This window comes from Pogona vitticeps, chromosome 1 (genome assembly GCF_051106095.1).
Source record: "Pogona vitticeps strain Pit_001003342236 chromosome 1, PviZW2.1, whole genome shotgun sequence".
NCBI classification, from domain to species: Eukaryota; Metazoa; Chordata; class Lepidosauria; order Squamata; family Agamidae; genus Pogona; species Pogona vitticeps.
The window spans coordinates 178,013,357-178,028,309 of record NC_135783.1 but is presented as its reverse complement, the minus strand read 5'-3'; the positions used below and the strand labels follow the sequence as shown (position 1 = coordinate 178,028,309).

At 44.0% G+C, this 14,953-nt stretch overlaps 1 protein-coding gene and 1 long non-coding RNA gene across 33 annotated transcripts in view; one reads left to right on the top strand and one right to left on the bottom strand.

Annotated features, from left to right (window-relative positions):
* The window catches only part of LOC144584085 (uncharacterized), a 231,038-nt gene that overhangs the window by 63,795 nt on the left and 152,290 nt on the right, over positions 1–14,953 (bottom strand). The gene's annotated exons all lie outside the window — the stretch shown is intronic.
* Positions 1,570–14,953, top strand: part of MAP2 (microtubule associated protein 2) — a 334,548-nt gene continuing 321,164 nt past the window's right edge. For 26 of the 32 annotated variants that reach the window (XM_078379383.1, XM_078379378.1, XM_078379355.1 and 23 more), the window contains exon 1: positions 1,570–1,696. The gene's annotated coding sequence lies outside the window, so the exon portion shown is untranslated. The remainder of the gene's footprint in view (positions 1,697–14,953) is intronic. The other 6 variants (XM_078379384.1, XM_078379368.1, XM_078379349.1 and 3 more) reach the window with 1 other exon arrangement.

The window sequence follows — 14,953 nt, the reverse complement described above, 5'->3', positions numbered from 1 at the left end:
TACTGTTTTTCTGTTTAGTTTCAACGGTCTGACCTCTAAAGTAGCTAAGTGGCATCAGACAATCACTAATTCCAGATACACTGTGATGGCACTACTTACTCTCAGCGAGACTTCTTTGCTCGATAACACCTTTTCTAAAAATAAGAAGTGTGATGAAGCTGAGACCTACCGTCTTCCTGATACATTCAAATGGTGCCTTAAGATGCATTACAGTATTTAGAAAATTATTGGATGGTTCGAGTATCAGGCAAAGTAGGATTTTGCTGGACCAGAATAAAATTGCTTTTGACACTGCTGAAATTCCTCGTGGGATCATTATTAATGTCGGAGAGGAGAGGGGAGGGAGGCATTTGTAATGTGGATGCACATTTTGGTTAACGGAGGTACGTATTTGCATTACTAATCTTCTGAGCAGGTTGGCTAGGAAGACAAGAGCTGTAAATCAGGTAAGCCTGGTTCTAGGTGTTACTCCTCTATACAGTATAGTGAATTCTTGGGGTGGGGTGGGGTTGAGGGAATCCTACAGGAACCTATTTGAGATTGTGCTCTACTGAACATAATAGGATTTCCCTTGCTATGTGCACAGGATTGCTGGGGGTGACCTCAGGTTAGCTCGCCTTCTCTCCCGGTCAATCTCCTTCTCTGCAAAAAGGTGATAATAATAGACCTACTTTACTGTGTTGTTGTAGGGATTATAGCATGAGAGTGTGTATTAAGCGCTTTTGAACTTCTACGCAGCTTTAAGTAAATACGAAGTGCTGTTTCCAGCTTCGTACGAGGGTAGCCGCCTCAAATTTCCCCGCGGAGGGGGGGGGGGCGCGAAGTTGCATCGCTAGGTGTTGGCACAAGCCACATCCACGAAGTCGCGCCGCCACAACCCCACCCGCCTGTCTGTGACTGTGCATATACAGGAGACACAAGAGACACCTGCAGGATGCCGGCACTGCCCCCACTCCCGCCAGCAGCCCCATCCGTGGCTTCCGAGCCCCTCCGTCCCACCGGTGTCTCCGAAGGCACAGCCACAGACGTGCCACGATCTGAACATGCCTCCTCGAGACATTTCGGAAACCTTTGCTTTGATCGAATGGCGGGGGGGGGGGGTCGAGAAGCGGGAAAGTCAATGGGCAGCGCGGAACTCCTCCCCCTCCCTTTTTTGCCTTTCTATTCTTGCCGCTGCATCAGATGAACCCCCCCTGCACCCCTTTTTTTCCTCCCCAAGCTGAAGGTTTCTGGGGCAACCTCCCACCCCCCCAACCCCCGCCCTCCGCTTGACAACCTGCTCCCACAGTCACCGTGTCCACGCGCCGGCCCTCCTGGGGGAGGCGGCTCCGTGCGCTGGCGCGAAAGAGGGAGAGCGCGCGCGCGCGCGCGCGCGCGCGAGAAGACTCGCGCACCCCGAGCGCGGCGCTGCCCCAGACGGGGCGTGGCTTCGCGCGGGGAAGAAGGAGGCGGGGCGGGGCGGGGTTGGACGGGACGGGACTGGGCGCCAGCATTGGGGGGGGGGGGGCGTGTCCCGGTGGCTGGCGGCGGCGGCGCGCGGGCGAGGCGAGGCTTGGCACAGCTGCTGCTCCCAGGCGGCGGTGGCGCAGGCGGTGGGCGCGCTCCGCGGCGGCTGCAGCAGCGACAGGTTTTTCTGTCTGCAGTTTCCCTGCAGGTTGTTGCATCGGCAGGAGCGACGCCAGGCACAGCGCGCCGGGTAAGGGCTTCTTCCTTTCTCACAGGTGTCCGGCAGGAGGCTTCCTCCGAGCGCCTTCTGCTCAAGCGCCTTCTGCAACGCAGCATCCTGGCGGTTGCCGGTCCCTCCGCCATCGCCTGGCAGAAACCCAGACAAGGGTTGGGTTTGGGGTTGGTTTTTTTTTTAAATATCTGTCTGGTTGTCTGTCTGTCCGCCGTTCCCCATCACCCCCCCCCCCCTTTCCACGCCGCGGAGAGCTGCTTGGCCGCATCCGATGTCCTTCCAGCAGGTGTGTGTAGAGAGAGAGAGAAGCGTCCTCAGGTAGACAGAGGAGGTCCGCCTTGACTCGCCGGTTCTAATAATCAGGTCGTTAGGAGGTGATCTCTATATTTAAGATTGTCTCCGCGGGTGTGGAAAAGGCAAACGGCAACAGCCGTTCATCAGCCTCTGCAGGTAACTTTCCTCCGGGTGACCTGGTCGTTACTGGACAGCAGGTTCCTTTCCGGCGACGGTCGGAAAACGCTCTCTGGAAATCGTTCTGGCGTTTTAGATGATGCTCAAGATGAAGGGGAAAGCTGCACGGAAAAGATCTGTTCCCCTGTGGGACTAGACCGATGGTAATGCTGATGGCTGAATAGTGGAAGGTAAAACGGGGAACTGGCGTTTTTAACCTTCACGCTGGATGAAATTCGTTGTGGTTGGGCTGCTGGTGGTTTGCTTCAAGTTGTAAATACAAATAAATAAAAGATGCAGCCACAGATACACGATACTGTCATCCCTGCATTCCTATGACTGTTTAATATTTATGGAAGGGCAGCATTTCCCTCTCTTCACCAAGATGATTTTTCACCTCTAACTTGAAAACAGAACCTTTCAAAATTTGTGTTTCTTCGCTCCTTCCCCCAAAACAGAAGCATGATCATGCCATGGCTTCTTTATCTCAGTGCCACCCCACCTTCGTCTTTTGTTCAAGGATGGAAATTTCAGGAAAATGGGGAGGGGTGAAGGAGGGTGAGCAGATTTTCAATACACCAGAGGGAGAGCCTAGTAAATAGCCGGTGACAGCTTTACCTCTGATGAATGTTGTCAGCCAACAAACAAAAGAGATCTTTGGTTAAGGATACTAGCATTTGTCTCCTTTTGGAACAGATGGAAACAGTTTGAAGGTGGTGGCGCCCTTATTCGTTTGAACTAAGGTGAGGCTTAGTTTTCTGATTTCATTCTAGGGTGTCAAGCATCCCTTTCAGAGAGCCTCAGAAACAAAAGCCCTGCAGAAGGAAACTCTGGAAAAGGATCTCTCTCTCTCTCTCTCTCTCTCTCTCTCTCTCTCTCTCTGTGTGTGTGTGTGTGTGTGTGTGTGTGTGTGTGTTGGTAGGGAGCATTAGGCATAAGGAAACACAACAGACTGAGCACACAAATATATGTGTAAATAAATACGCAACTCCCCCCCCCCACACTTCACATTTTTCTTTCATTGAAATAGTCAGCTGTGGGGAAAAGAACTGGGTTCTGGCAGGGGTTTGTGTGTGTGTGTGTGTAACCACACTGAAGGCATTAGAGAACAAAGCCCTTTGATGTGTTGATGCATTGTGCTTCCCTTACATTCCATGCCTGAGCTGTTGCAGGTAAATAGAGAAGGAAGGGTGGGAGTTAAAACACACACACACACATAGGCACTCTTGGCTAGTGCAGTTGTCTGGTGCAGCCTTTTGTGTCTCAGCAGAAATGTTCTTCCCCCGGGAGAACTCCCTGACTCACTGGCATGCAGGTTTGGGATGCTGATCACACCCTAGCATTTGAATGCAGGCTGCTGTAAGGGAGACAAGAGAATGGAGGGGGTGTGTCTGTATAGGTGGTAGGAGCCCTTCCTTCTTTCCCTTTGCTCAGAACAATCCGCCCGTCAAAAAATAACCCCCACTATGCTCTGCTCACCTGCAGCCTTAGCATGCTTTTTTTGAGAATTCATGGGTGGTAATACCTCATTCTCAATAAATGATCAGAATTTTGGATGCAGAGCTTGCGTCAATGGCATCTTGCTCACCCTTTGGGGAAGCTGTTTCTTTCGAGTAGTTTCATAACTGAGCACACCCTTTTTATTTTCTCCATGAAATTGACGTCTCTTTGCTTCTGGATCTCATCTTCCTTCCTTCCTTCCTTCCTTCCTTCCTTCCTTCCTTCCTTCCTTCCTTCCTTCCTTCCTTCCTTCCTTCCTTCCTTTGTATGAGAACATACATGTGTTGGTTTACAATCTGTGTAACGACAGCAGAAATACTTTGTTTCTGTAGCTGTGCCTTCATATGTGCCATCAGTATGTGTATGCTTTAATGATTGTTTTATTATCTTGTTGTACTGGTCAAAGTTGGGTCTGTGACCGTATAATAAAGAGAGAGAGCTATAAGTCATTTTTTAAAAAAACTCCTATATCTAGTTTTCTAGGTTCTCTGCTCCTGTGTGAGTGAAAAATTTTTTTTTGTGCCCCTTCTGATTTTTTTAACTCTAGACTGTTTACACTGCAGGGGGCACGTCTCAGCTGCTGCACTGACTGTTTTTTTGTAGCTGTTCTCTGCCCTCCTCCAACCAGAGGCATGCTCATAGGATGTGGCCCTTGCTTGAAAAATGTGCTGAGGGAGCATTATTACCTCTATGAAACTGGTACAGCCCTCAGTGATACTGCTGCTCTTCTTAAACAGCAGCTCTATAAGCATCATCCTTGCCTGATGTAAAATAGCAGTAACATGTTCCTTGCCTTTCTGAGTTACTGCTGCTGAGGGCTCAAGCTGTAGCATTAATATTACTTACAGTAGCCTCCAGTATTTCATACTGGTTGTATAAAGGAGCTGTTAAATTTAGAGCCATTTCATTGTAGGGCTGATGCAAAGTCCACAGATATCAGTTGCTTCCTGCATGCTTTTAATCAAGGTCTTAAGGGGAGGCTGAGCATATATTTTCAGAGGTGGAGATGCTCTGATTTCCAGCACTTTCTGAGTGCAATATAGACGTTATGGATTAGGAAAGGTTACAATTTGTTCACAAGCCAGTGTGGTGTTGTGGACTAAAACTTAAAAGATCTGGGTTCAAATCCCTGAGGATGTCAGTGGTAAACCAGTCATTGAGCATCTTACATACCTCAAAACCCCTTACATCAGAATCTGTTAGATGGCTCATGACAACAACACAGATGTGTTCACCACTGTGATGCCACCAGGGAAGTATCTTGGCAGTTCCAGAGCAGTTCCTCAAACCCTATTTGTTTTTTGTGGATTAAAAAAAAATCTTAATAAATACACCTCTAAAATACATGAAGATGCTAGCCCTCATGGACAGAGTTCCTTTTTTATAGTTGTACTCCTGATTCTCTCTCTCTGTGTCCCTCATTGAGAATTAATTGTGCCAGAGTACATAGCAAAGTCTTTGAACAAGTTAGTTGCCAGCTGCCCTTTGAGATTTTTCTTGAAGGTTATTTACATTTACTGTATACAATATACCCAATATGCTTTACCTTTGTGGCTTAAGGCAGGTTATATTTTACAAGCATGTCATTGAAAGCCTAAGTACCCAGTCCCTGCAAGCCTATTCCTTTTAAGTTTAGCAGAAATACGCCTGGCAGCGGCAACCCTTCAAATCAGCAGCATTTGTCCATTTTGATCCTTGGTGTCAGATGCATTGCCACATATCCTGTCCTCAGACGGACTGAAGGAAGACCTGATGATCAACTTTCTCTCTGGTCATGGATCTTTTCCTTTTCTTCTTCCTTGGGCTGAGAACACAGTGACACAAGCTGCAAAGCCTGTTGTATATCAAATGAGAGTTCACACCCACCCTCCCCAATCGTACGGGGGAGCAGCAGTCTCCGTGGCTGGGATGTGAAAGGGGGTGGGGTGTCCAAAGCCATCTGCCTCTACCAGGCAAAAGCTTTTCTATAGAAGAGAGCATAGATTTAATCACCAGCTGTGCTGTTAAACTGAGGGGTACTCTGTTAGAAGGAGATTTGACGTGACGTGTATAATTGCCTTTCAGATACTCAAAGAAAGAACTCATGTTTCTGCCTTATTGGTAGAGGTCCCCACTGTCTCTGTGCTTGCCATTGAGTGTTAAGCTGGCCATTTTTTTGACCCATTTTCCTCACCCTCATTCTTTGCTTCTCGGGAAAGTCAAACCAATAAGATCAATGCCGATCTAACAGGTTGTGTGCTAGTTTCGCTGGGTCAGCTTGAGGCCTACGGATGGATTGCAAAATGATGTGACCTTGTACCAGTCATTTCTGAAGTGAAGAAGAAAGCAAAAGTGTTTGTAGATTCTGGTCACACATGGATCTCTGCACTTCTCTTTTGGCCCCACAGAATGTAAGGAGACAGTGTGACATCTCTGTTATTTACATGCCTGCCTGGCTCATTCCTTCCATCGGCTTTCATTATATGCCAAAAGCACACTGCGGAGTCCAGTGCCTTAAAGTAGCCACTGAACTGATCATCTCTAGAGAACAAGAATGGCCTTCAGCTGATTGGACAACAAAGCTGGACAAAATTAATACTTTGCTTCATTCCTTTAATATGGTCAAACAGGAGGTAGAAAATTGTTATTATGAAAACTGTATATCTTAGATTGCCACTCTGTTTTGAGCTAAAAGCTGTGCAGTCTTGCTCAGCTTGCACCCTGCTTGTCTGGTTAGCAAGGCTCAGTAGGCACATCACCTGAGATTTGGGAAAGCTGTTGGCAGTGGAGCAAGGGGAAAATTAGTGGTCTGTCTTCTGTCTACAGTGGTTCACAACCTTGGGTCCCCCCATGTTCTTGGGCTGAAATTCCCAGAAGCCTTCACCATCTAGCTGTGCTGGCCATGATTTCTGGGAGTTGTAGGGCAAGAACATCTGGGGGACCCAAGATTGCGAATCACTGGAGGTGAGACAGAGCATTGGTCTGATTTGGGGTGAGGATAGCATATTACAGATGTTCTGTATTTCTACTGTTAGAAATCACAGCTGAAGTGGCCAGTAGTCAAGGATTATTGGGCTTGCTATTCAAAACATCTGGGATATTAAAAATTCCTTACCCCTAATTTGATGTGAAGTAGCTCTTCCGCTTATGCCAGAGAAGATCTTAATCCAAAAGGACTTGGCCCAAAAGCAGTGGAGAGAGTATGAATGCCAAGACCTTTGAATTGTGCTACTCTTGAGTACGTCAAACTAGATCTGCAAGTGGACATGCTAGATAGGAGCATAAAACAATAACACCATCAGCAAAAGAACCAGAGTGCTAAAACTCCAAGGAAAGTGATGTTTAGACATTAATATTTATTGAAGTATGACATGCCAAGCCTCTTTCATATTAATCTTTAGGGACAAAATAGTTTTCATTGATAAAGTGATTAAACTGATAGGTAAAAAGGTTGTAGAATATTCTGTCAGCATCCATGAGAAATGGATTTCCTGGTATTTTATATACCATGCAGAGAATTATATGATACAATTTCATTTTAGACCCTTCTTACTTTATTAGGAGAACCTTATCTATAGCTTTAAGATGCTTCAGAAAAATAGAACAGTAAAGCTGGAGGGGACCCCAAGGATCATGTAGTCCAGCCCTCTACCTAGAAACACACAGCTAAAGCATTCTTGACATATGGCCACTCAACCTTCGTTGAAAAACCTCCAGTGGAGAAGACTGGAGTCTGAGACTTGGCCTCATTTCCCACCTCCTCTTCCCAAATTGATATGGCCTGGAATGATATAACAATGCTCAGTCTTTCTAGATTCCTCCTAACTTCACCTCCTGGCTATATTGCAGCAGTGGGAAAGTCCCATTTCTTGAAGAGGTGAGACATCCAGGATCCTGGTGCACTGCTGTATAATGTCTGGCAGGGTGAGGTTCTCTGGAAGTTGACTCATGGCAACTGGACTTCTTTCTTATTAGGTTATCCATCTAATGAGCCTATTCAGACCAGGGGGAAGTGAAACCAATGTGGAGGATACTGTATATCAGGGTTCCCCTATCAACTCTCCTCAGACTGAAGGAGCTACTTGGATGAGTAGGAAAACATTTCAACCTAACAAGAAAGAAGTCCAGTTGCCTTGAGTAGACTTTTGTCTAGATGGACGGGATATTTAATTAATTAATTAATGACTTGACTTCCAGATGTCTGCAAGGGTTGTTTGCTTGTTTGTCCTGTATCATTACAGGGTGCAGCTCCTATGTGAACACAGTAACATCTTTAGAGTTTTGATCCCCTTTGGGGAGGAGAAATTATATATGATGCAGAACATGGATTTTCCAGACAGTGAACACTCTTTGTGCCTTTGTTTACATAAGCCAATGGTAAACAAATATAGGTAAATTAAAGTCTGCAGGCCTGTGACAGATATGAACTCAAGAGTGGTTAGATTAACTCCTGTAAACTTGCAGTCTTAGGCAAATGTTCTTCAGAGTAAGTCACATAGAACATAATGGATTCTGTTAGTTCTGAGTAGACATGGACAGACTTCTAAATTCCTTTCACTATTTTATGATTTCAAATGTTTGGTTCCACTGGAACACAACTGCACTTGTTCATCACCTCATGTTTCTGTCAACTGTGTGAGCAGATACAAAATGCCCTTGCAATATTGCAATCCATAGTTGTTAAGCTATTAATGACATTCCACCTCTTCCTTCCTTCATTCATTCCTTCATTCCTTCATTCCTTCATTCATTCATTCATTCATTCATTCAGTTTATGTCACCACATAGCGACTAAAATCAGCTCACAGCAATTAAAATGCAAGTAAAATTAGAAACCTAATAAATTGTTCCATTAAAAATAAATTGTTCCATTAAAAATAAAAAAATAGAAGAGTATAAAAATAATAATCTAAAAACATTTTTAAAACTTTAAGAACAAACTTCCGAAATGCAGTACTCAGTATCTTAGGGACAGTCCAGCTTAAATACCCAGTGTACTTAAGAAAAATGGTTACTTTTAAGGAACTGAAAAATGGCCAGATGAAAAGCACTTCGTTTACACCTCAGATATTTCAGTGCAAGTCTTTTACCCTCTGTGGACTGCCTCTAATTTACATCAAACAATTGTCTGGTCCATTGACTTCTGTGGACTGTTGCTGATTTGTTATGACTGATGCACAGACCTAAGTAGGTTTCAAATGTCTTTTTATAGTTTATATAAAATGTGGAGTTGCTGTTTGCTTCATGGAGTATGTGGAGCGGAGCTATCTTGGTCCATTACTATTTCTGGTCTTTATGTCCATCAGATTCACATGTCAGAGAGCTTTCTGGATAATGTAGGTGAAATGGATGACTACATTTTCTGAAAGAGTCTTTAGCTGTGTGGGTCGCAGACTGAATTCAATGTGGCTGTGTTTTCAGCTACGAGGCAGGCATATGTGATGCTGGATGTTTTACCCCCCGCACCTCTACCCTCCCCCACCAAAAAAAAACACCAGAGAGGGGGACATTTAAAAACAGAAGTACTCACCACTAACAGTAAGAGCTGGCTAGATAGCTCAGTGAGTTGGGTATCCGGCTATGGAGCCAGAAGTTGGGATTTCAGTTCCCCACTGTACCTCCTAGAAGAGTCAATCTGTGTGGCCTTGAGCAAGCTAAACAGTCCTAGAGCGCTCCCAGAAGAAGGGAATAGTAAACCACTTTTGAGTATTCTCTATCTAGAAAACCTTGAAAAGGATCACCATAACTCAGAATTGACTTGGTGGTAATTATTATTGGTAAGTAGTATATCATTTCAGGACACTGCCAGAAGATTCTGTTGAATGGGTGGGTAAGCCTTATTTGTTAAATTTAGATCCTCTGTCTCCGCTGATCAACTCAGCGTAGCATACACAGATTTCTTCTGTCTCGCTTTAGCTTCACAACAACTGTGTGAAGTAATAGAGAAGTGATCTGAGGTTACCCAGTGAATGGTAGTGAAGTGACCAAACCTCGTCTCTAGTCTTATCAGCTTAAAGAACAGACCAGCCATCTCACAACAGTGTACATGGCCAGGAAAGAGCAGCAAGCACAGTGTAATGTGACATTTGAAGAGAAAGATGCTTCTGGTGGCGCCAGCACTCAGTCGTATACTGCAGAAGAATATAAAGCAGTCAGCAAAACCCCTGAAAAGCAAAGACGCCACACAGTCCTTGGACAAAGCTGTTCATAGCGCAGTAGGCTATGATCCTTTAAATCATGGTCTGTGGGCTGGATGAGTCACGGTCTTCGTGCATGTCTTGACATTCAGACAGGTGGTTCACTAGTGCAAATTGGTGTGATCTGGTGATGCAGCTCACGTCATATTGCACTGGTTATGTAAAGTGGCGTTGTGGTTGTGGGAACATAGCAATTCCTCCTCAGCTGGCAGAAAACACAATATGACTGAAGGGCCAAGTGGCCCGGGAGTGGGGAGGGGGCTTGGGAGGTGCCTTTGCCGAGCTCCAGCATCCTGGCAAAATGTGTTCTTCCTCTACTGCCAGCTGACCAGCCTTGAACTGAACTTGAACAGCCGTGAACTCTCCTGTCTTTAGAGCCAGAAGAATGTGCAAGGTAGTTGATGTAAAACAGACTGTGCTTCTTTTTCTTATTAAAATTTATTTTAGAAAAACTAAACAAATAGAGCAACTATAGATTGATTGATTGTTTTCTTTTCTCCTTCTATGAGACCCAAGGCACTTAGAACAGATAAAACTAAAATTACAGTGTCAAACAGAACTTGACAGAAGTTACATTAAGTAAAACCATCCATTGCCACTGTAGCAGGTGGTATACCTGGAAATCAAGTCTTGAGCTTTTGAAATATGTCTGTCCAAAAAATGAAGTTGTTTAATGGGGAGGGAGTGTTTCTAGCTGTGTGCTTTCTGTAATGATGTATCGAATAAATGGACTCCCTGGAAAAGATGCTGATGTTAGGAAAGTGTGAAGGCAGAAGGAGAAGGGGACGACAGAGGATGAGATGGTTGGACAGTGTCATCGAAGCAAGCAACATGAATTTGACCCAACTCCGGGAGGCAGTGGAAGACAGGAGGGCCTGACATGCCCTGGTCCATGGGGTCACAAAGAGTGGGACACAACTAAATGACTAAACAACAATGAAGGGCTAACTGCCAAACCCATTTAAATCAGGAAGTGGTATCCAGATCATGTGACAATTTCCACTGATAAGCAATTTTTAATCTTGCCTCTGTGAGCAAGAGGGCCATGGAGTCTCTGTATAGCAGTCTTTTGTTTTCACTGGTAAGCACAGACATTGGTGCATAGCATCAGATACAGTGTTCATTACGCCATTCCAAAAACTGGCAACTTAGAGACACTGCCTCCACATATTGCTCCTTCCTTTCTACAGCCCCTCCATCACTTTGGTGAAAGTTCCTGTAAAAACATGACTAAACTGTAGGACTTTGGTGGCATTTATGTGCTACATTTTCTTTAAGGGACACCAATCTAGTTCTAAAAGTTGAAGAGGACCCACTTTGGTCCATGTCTTAAAACTGGAAACTCCTTTTGTAAATCCGTTCCCCAGGCCAGACTGGCATCAGCGTAGGAATTATAGATTGACTCATTTAGCCAATTCTATATCTGTGACACATCTCCTTTTTGTTTGGTTTTTTTGATGTTTGTGTTTTTGTGCTTTACAAAAGTTATCAGATCGGGTAGGGGATTATAGTGTCCCCTGTGGCTGTACGAGATGTTGAGCAAAAGACCAGACTTTGGTCTACGCTATAATGATCTTGAGGCTACTCTCAGTCTTGTAAACTTTATTCACCTTTTGGATAATGAGAAGAGAAGACTTAATTAAGAATGGAGAAGGAATTTGCAATTATGACCTTACTTGGCAAAGTTGTGCATGTATATTTTAGTTCCCTTTCATCAAGACAAAATGATGAACATTGGGCTCTTTTTAATTTTTTCGAAACTTATAAATGAGTACATAGATACTACTGTTTTTGAAAACACAGACTCCAGGAGTCAGAAAGAAAATGAATAAATGTATGCATTAGGAGAAGTGTGCACCAAACTTTGTGGGAATTTCCAAAGTGGGAGCAAGCCGAGACTTGCAACCAAGTACAGAAGTTGAATGGGGAAAGGATACTGTTAGGATCACAAGGGAAGTAAAATGGATGTATTTTGATATCCCTAGAAATGCTTGCTGTTTTTCAGTGGACACAAAATATAGGACATAATATTGATATTGATCAATGGTTGCAAATATGAAAAAATAACATAAAGCTCACAAAATTGGTAAATTTCAAGAACATATATAAGATATTTTATAGGTGGCATATGACTCCGGAAAAATTGTCAAAGATTTATACAGAGGTGTCAAATGTTTGTTGGAAGTGTGAAGCATAAGAGGGAAACCTTTGCCGTATGTGGTGGACTTGTAGAGTAGCAAAACAGTATTGGATAGCAGTACATACTCTGTTACAAAAAATACTGCTTTGTAATGTTCCACTAACCCCAGAATTGTTTTACTGAACATTATACCAGATAATATAGATAAGACAAAGAACTACTTAGTTTTATATATATAGTCACTGCACCCAGAATTCTTTATGCTAAGAACTGGAAGAAATTGGAGATACCAAAACAAGAGGAACTCATTGAGAAGATATGGGAAGCGGCAGAAATGGATATTCTATCAGAAGTGTTGAAAGACTGTCCCATACAAAAGGCAACTGCACGATGGGATTTATTATATAAATGGCTTGAGTCACCAGATAGTCTTTGAATAACATAAAATTAAACTAAGATGTAACTGTCGGTTGAAACCTGGAGGGCAATCAAATTGTAGAAAGGCGAAAAGTCGATATCGCAACATGAACAAACAGATTGGATGACAGTACATTTTGTGTTCTCCTTCTCCCTCTTACCTCCCTTCTCCCCCTCTATCTTTTGTACTCTTTACTTTATCCCTAGTTTTTAAAAATAAAAAAATAAATAAAAAAAGAAAAGAAATGTTTGCTGTTTTTCAACTTGGGAACTGGTTTTGCAGATTGATAGGTCCCCAAAATCTGCCCGTGTCAAATTTTGCATAGTTCTCAGCACACCTGTGTAACACCTGACCTCATCCCATGTCAAAATGCAGGGAGGGTGAATGATGGCTTGTTCCTCCCAAATAAATGCCGTTGGCGTTTGCTGCGCTAAAGCTTTATGAAAAACCTCATCGGATCAGCTCTGCTGGCAATAATGCAATTAGTTCTTAATAGCTTTCAGCAAGTTAATACCAAAAACATCCTCCACTTTCTAAGGGATTAGTTTTGTGCCTCGAAGAAGAAAGTGCTGGCACACTTGCCTTTTTGCTGGTCTCCATACACGTCGGACTCAAACATCTCAGTAGTAATAGTTTAGCTACTTCACTACTAGATTCATACGGATAACTATTCTCTTTTAACATTCAGGCACTGTGTTTTCTTCTGAATGACACATCTCAAAAGCTTTCTTTTCCATCAAAGAACACTTGGGTTGTATACATCAACAGAAGTCATTCGTTTGAAGAGTTTAAGATATCGTTTTTACTTTTCAGGACTTGTGAGCTGGGGAAATGTGCTCAGAGGAAGAGTCATGCCGTGCCACTAGAGTGCATTTATTGGGAAGCCATCCTTAATGGAGTTTGGTGGGACTTAAGCCAGTGTAAAATGTGTTGAGGGTTGTTGCCTTTCTCTGCAACATCGGTAGGTGGAATCCAGTGTTTGTCCCATTCATGTATACAATGTGGGGTAAAGGGAATGGAGTGCTGAGCCCTTCCCCCCATGATTATGACTTATCTAATACCTACCATCAGTCATCTTCAGCAGTCACTTTTCTCAGTTTGTGGCTCATAAGTAATGAGAGTAGAGTGGCTGGACTTATTAGCTGAGACGTGGGCAGGGTGGGGCAGAATTTCTTTTGAGTGTGCTACTTTAGTGTTAAAATAAGCTGCCCCACCCATTCTTTCCTATGTGAACGGGATAGGCAGACAAATGACAACCCTGTCACATCTCATGTCAGCCTAATTGCTCTTGGCAATGTCAGTGTGTGTTTGTAATTGCAGGATTACCAGCTGCCAGTTTAGAAATCCTGCTTTTAAAACATCGAAAGCAGTGATAAAGAATTCGGCTCCTATGCTGCTTGCCTCCTTCATTTCCTTGGCCATGTCTCCTTGTTTGATGGATCAGAAAAGGTTTTGGTTTTCCTTTTGGGTAGATCTGGCTGGAGGATGGGCAAAAGGAGCCATGCAAGTGTCAGATTAGGGCTGCATCTTCTCTCCTGCGAATCTTTTTTTCATGGCACAGATAAGATTTCCTGCCCAGCAGCCTCCAGATCTTGCCCAGCAGTATTATCACTACCACACCTGGATGGAGTTTTTTCGGAGTAGTTTAGTGTTCATGCTGATGGAATGTGTTCCATCAATCCTCTGCACAAGATTTCAGGATGGAGAAGGGGTGTTTCTGCTTGGGATGTATAGGAGTCTTTAGCCTCATTGCCACTGACATGCTTATTCTGTATACGAGTATGTACAGCACTTCACCAGCTTGGGCTCAAGCTTGATGGAATGAATGTTCTGCTGTACGAATTGATTCCCCCGATATCCAAAGCAGCCTGCCAAGGAAAAAGAGTTCTGACATATGGTTCTCCCTGATAATCTCTACTGTCTGTCTGTCCAGCTGTCTGCCCATTTGACCATCCTTTACGGGAGTATTCAGTCATTTTAACCTCTTCTGCTGAAGTGGTTGAGACCCAACTTTACCATCTTAGTGAAAACTCAGCCTAAGATTCAATTTGTTAAGAGCAGGGCAAGTGTGTGTAGCTGGAGCTGTTCTGGTTTCATGTCACCTTTAGTAATGCTGCACGCTTGGAGACCTATCATCGTACAGTATATCACAGAAGTGAGTACACCTCCTCACATTTCATAAATATTTTAGTACAATGGTGCCTCGCTTAACGGGCGCTCCGTTTTACGACAATCGCAAAATGATGGGGGAAATTTCGCTTTGCGATGATCGGTTCCCTGCTTTGGGAACCGATTCTCGCAAAACGACGATTTTCCTACAGCTGACCTGCAGTTTCAAAATGGCCGCTGGGTAAAAACAATGGCCGCCCGCTGTTTTCTGGGATGGATTCCTTGCTGCACGGGCAGGAAAATGGCCGCGCTATGGAGGATCTTCGCTGGACGGTGGGTTTCAAGCCCATAGGAACACATTAGTCGGGTTTTAATGCGTTTCTGTGGGCTCTTTAATTTCGCTTTACGATGGTTCGCTGGAACGAATTATGTCTTTTCATGTAACAACACTGAAAAAAATGACACTTCGCTACAATGTAAAG